The following is a 5,584-nucleotide window of genomic DNA, read 5'->3' as shown; positions in this document are numbered from 1 at the left end:
AGTTAAACTAATCAGTAGTTATAATCACCAAAAATTTCAAAACATCATTACTATAAAAGCCCTAAATCAATTGTTCATAAAAACCTAAAATCATGATTTTCAATAAATTGAAACCCTAGGTTTATAATTCATAAAATATGAAATTTATAACATAAATATAATCTGAAATTTATAATCTTTATACCATTAAAATATAATTTGATACTAAAAATATAATCTTTATACTAAAATCAAAACCCAAAACAATTAAATTAACATTAAGCAAAAATAATGAAACAAAGGAGGATGAAAATAAGACTAACCTTTTTGTGTGGGAAATTTTTGGAGATTCATGGGGTATTTATAGGAGAGAATTATTGTAGGGTAAAAAGAAAGATTGGGCCTCCTAAAAATAATGGGTCGATTAAGTAAACAAATGGGTTAGGCTTGTGTGATTGGACATAAATTGTAGAATAAAGGTGCATAAAATAATTTGTTCAAATAATTTTCGACCCAGATTAATAATTTGAAACTTTTGAAATTAAATTATGAAAAATAACAAATAAATATTATAAATAAAATAAATTTTCATTTATAAAATATTTAAAAATACGGGGGATTACATCCATTATATGCACCAGGGGGTTCATGACTGTCAGATAAGGTTGTTCCATTGGTAACCCCACGCATAGAGTCTTCTCTGGGGGTACATTCAAGGTGATCGGATGGTGTGGGTGAGACATGAGTAATGGCAATTGAAGCGTTTCTGGCATCATAAACTGGCTTCTCAAATTCTTGTGTGTTTACTTCAAAGGCTTGTGGTTTTGTTTGTAAATTTGCTCCAGAACTAGCTTCAAAGGAATTCTCCTTGCCTTGTTTGGGAAGAGTTATGTTTTTGGAAACAAAGGATTCAAGGTTGCCAGGGATTTCCTTAAGAGGAGTACTGTGATTCGTAGGAATAAATTTCCTTTTCTCTTGATATGCTTTGGTAGAGATCTTTTTTTATTGTGAGTGCTTTACACTCTTATCACTTAAGTTAAAAACAGTAGGAAATATTTCATAATTTTTATCTTTCTGAGATTTCTCACCCAAATTAACTGTGTTAAAATTATTCCCATCTTTATCACAGAATAAATCAATATTATCCTCTGAATCCTTATTTATCTCTTCACTATTTTCCTCCAAATCATCCTCTTGGTTATCCAAAATATTAAATCTTGATCCACTACCATTATTTGCTCCCAAGATTACGGCAGGATTATTTTTTCCTATATTAGCTCCCAAGTTGTTAGCATACCTCGGAATATTCCCTGCCACCTTAGCACCACCAGTAGAATTTTTCACCACCCCTACATTCTTATCCTGCTTAACAATCTTTTGTATACCAGGTTTTTTGACTAACATCCAAGATCCAAAATTCTCTTGTTCTTCAGGTCTCGGTTGCTGGTTGTGCAAAGGATTGTCATGGATTACCATATCAGACTGCCCTGCATTCTCTGGTATTGGATTACAGTCATCAGATACATGCCCAAGTTTGCCACACTTGAAATAGACCATTCTAATCCCTTCGTATTGTACTCTCCAGATTCGACCTTTGAGCCAAAACTTAGATAGCAGAGGTTTTGACAGATCAATTTCAACACTCAATCTTGTAAACTGTCCTCGTTCAGCTTGAGCAGTAGTTTTGTCTACCCTAACTACTTTGCCAATTTTTGAGCCAATTTTTAGTTAAAAAATTGATATCAAAGTATTCCACAGGAAGATTCGGGATACGAACCTGATGAATCACATTTATATAGGATTTATAGGCACATTTATGCTAAGTTTATAGTAGCTTTTAGGTCTTTTGTTGCTTTTTAGGTCGTAAATACATAAGTTGTTTATTTTGTACTCTATTACGCTCCGTTTGTGTTTTCCTTAATGTTTCAGGTGATTTGATAGACATTTGGACGCTTTCGTAGTGTTTGGAGTTGAATAGGAGTATAGGACAATGAAAGGATGAAAAGTCGATGAATCGAGGTTGTTCAATGAAGGATATATATTTGTGCAATATTATTTTGAGATTTATATGCATAAGGAATGAATATAATATCCACAAGGGTTGCTATGCATCTTTCGGAAATGAATTTGAGCTAGAAACGAAGTAAAACGATGTTTTACAAAGTGGCAAAACTGACCTTTGCTCACTCTTTTGATCATAACTTGAGTTATACAAATTGGATTGAAGTGATTCAAGTTGCGTTGGAAACTAGACTTGAAGAGATTTCCAACAGTAGGTCACACGCCTATATACAACGTATAAATCAGAAGTTACAAGCCTGTGAAATTAACACGATGCCCAGTAGCCCCGAGCGAGAGCTCGCAAGGTAGCTCGCATAGGCCTCGAGCAATAGCAGCCCCGAGCGAGAGCTCACTCGACCAGGGAGCTATAGCTCCAGTTTACCCACGAAAGCAGCAAGCAAGGGGCATCGTAGCACGTCTTTTTCTTGGCCCTCGATTCCATCGAGCATCTTCGTGCCACGTCATCTTCTATCGTCCAATCGTTTGACAACTTGTGTAACTTATATTTTACTTTTCTTTAATTATTTTTAGATTAGTTTTAGGATAATATAAATACTCCAAGGGATATTATTTTTCCCTTATGCCTTTTTATACTTGTAGGGAATAATTTCAAGCCTTAAAAATCCCACTAGCTTGAACCCCACTGTGATCATACACTAAAGTACGGTGGCGTCCAAAAGGGAAGAAGATAGAGCAAAAGAGTCGCCAACAAGTTTTTAAGGAACTTGTAAACCGTTCACGAGGTGAAGGTTACACCCCTTAACGATCCAAGAGATCGTCAACTCCATAAGGTCATGAACCAAATAAGGGTTCGGGGATGAAGGTACAAATCCAACCTAAAAGAGATTGAATCTGCCCTAATAATAGGCCTCTACTTTATTCTGCTCGTATTCATGTGCGCTTTCTGATTAACATGCAATCAATAGGTTAACCCTAAACCTGTTTATCTATGTTGGTTGAACATTAATGCACAAATAAACTATTATTGGCGATCACTTGAATTTATAATCACAATTAACCTAACAAGATTATTAATTATCTTATTAAGCGTGATTGCAAATACCAATTCCCTTTAACCTGCAATAAAAGGTGATCAAGCAATAAAGAATAAAAATCAAGCAACATAATCAATTATGAATAAAATAATCATGAACAATAACGAATATCATAATCATAGCAATCATAATTATAACAATATTCATGTTAAAGCATAATAAAAGTAAGATCCTAGGCATGATACTAACAAGATTAATAACAAACCCTAGCATGTCACTAAGCATTAAAAATCAAATCTTTGGCCCTAACATGATACTAACATGAATAAATATTAGGAAGAACATAGGAAGCATCGTACTTTTAATCATACTTGATATTAAAGTTACCCTAAACATGATACTAGGAATATCATAATAACAATATAAACATGATATCTACATCATAAAATCAATTAAACCATTAAAGTACTTACTTGGATGCCTCGTACCTCTTTCTAATAACAAAATACACACATTAGTAACTTCAAGGAAAACAATAAACAAAGCAATTAAATTAAATAATTTAAATAGAGATTTGGGACCAAACCCTCAGAAATTAAAACCTTTCACGTCTAGGGCGAAGGCAACTTCGAATATGGCTAAGTGTTTCTAGATCTTGCGAATGCGGAATTTTGTATTTGAGAAAAGGCTAGTTTAGAAAAGAGAGAGAGAGAATAATCAAGAAAATCTTGATGAGAGTTGGTTAAGACTTAAGAATAAGGAGAATTCGTGAATGAATATTGATAATCCGTCCATCAAAACGGAGTTTTTGATACGATATTTATAGAGAAAAACATCCAAAAGAGATAATTTATCAAAACAGAGTCTGAAGATCACAGAACCAAATTGGCGCCAGCCCTGGCTCATTAGCGCCAGGAACTGTGGCTAGCGCCAGGCGCCAATTCTGGCGCCAAGGCCTGGGGTTGGACGCCAAACCGGATTTTAACGCGTTTTCGAAAATCTGATAATTTTACCGTACTGGAAGATAAAATAATATAATTTCGGTCGAAAATGCTATTTGATCTAATTAAAACTCTGAAGAATCCTAACTGAATTAAAAATGATAAAACCTTATAGAATGTTCTAGAAGACCAAAACCATTCCTAATTACATTAGGAATGATAAATCATATTAGGCCCTCCCCTAGATCATTGGGCCGTACTTAAAACTCAAACCGGGCCCAGTTTAGTAAATTGGCCATAAATTCCTCAATATTCATCGGAATTGGGCTTATAATATATCGTTGGAAAGGTCTTTGCAAGCCCCATCCAACTACACCACTATTGGACCCATATTATGGACCAACCAAACTGGATTGTCTGTTTTCTTAAAAATAAAGTTTTCAAAAACAGGGAGAAGAGAAAAGAAAAGAAATAAAACTTTCCGCAACACTAGACCTTTCCACACTTTCGTTTCATTCGATTATGATTCAACGTGAAAGGTACTCATCACTGGGTTTGGTTTTTGGGGAGACACAAATGGGTGTCTACAATACTTTTTATTTTACGTTCGTTTTAGCTTTCTCTTTAGCCCTAGTTTTTCATGGACAACTCCATGGATTCCTCCATGGATTTGTCCTTGAATTTGTTACTTTAATTTATAGAGGTAATATTATTTCTTTAATTTTGATTATGCTTTATTTATTAGTTTTAGTTTTTATCATTTATTTCATGCTAGAGTAGTTTATTTCTAGGGTTTGGGAATCCATGTTTATACAATGAATCTTGATTGATGTTTTTAATATTTTGATTATTAATTTCTCTAATTGATAGTGTTTTATTGTTAATCTTGCAACCTGATCAATTGTTTGATTAATTCATGTTAATAAGAGTTTGAATCGAAAGATCTTACTTTTAGAGGCTTCCCTACAATTAGCAATTCTGATTATGTTAGCGACCGAACTATATATGTTGAATTGAGAGCGTTAAGACCCGACCGTAGGCTTAGCAATTGCTCTAGATTATTGATTGATTGAATTGTTATTGATATTTGATAGATTTAGAACTATAAACATGGTGAACCATAACCCTAGGTCTTTTTATTAATTATTTTATCCCTCTTTTAATTTAGACTATTTTTCTATCCCAATTTCGTGACATAGTTTAGTTTCTCCAATTTCTTAGAGGTTAGATTGAATACCATCTCCTTGTGGATTCGACCCTACTTACCCTACTACATTGTTAGTTGGTTTTGTTAGGAATTTATTTTTGGCAGGTGTACGACAACCTATCAGAACCCACGCAGTAAGAACTTTGATCGGAGAGTCATCCGGGACAAAGTTGGGCACCCATTTCCTTATTGTCAAGTAGTTGTCATCTAGGAGCCATGGTCCTTGAGTGAGAACATAATTGTAATCCGCCTTGTTAGTGAATCTTGCAATGTAGTAATTGCATCCAATATCAGTCAGAGCAAGTTCACCTTTGATATTCCATTTTTTCTTTAGACGCCTCATTAATCCCATGTATCCTAGTTTCCCACTAAACATTTTAATGATAAGAGAAGATGTCCAA

Source organism: Chenopodium album, chromosome 2, assembly GCF_948465745.1.
Source record: "Chenopodium album chromosome 2, dcCheAlbu1.1, whole genome shotgun sequence".
NCBI lineage: Eukaryota > Viridiplantae > Streptophyta > Magnoliopsida > Caryophyllales > Amaranthaceae > Chenopodium > Chenopodium album.
The sequence above is the reverse complement of the archived record's forward strand: the minus strand, read 5'-3'. Positions refer to the sequence as shown.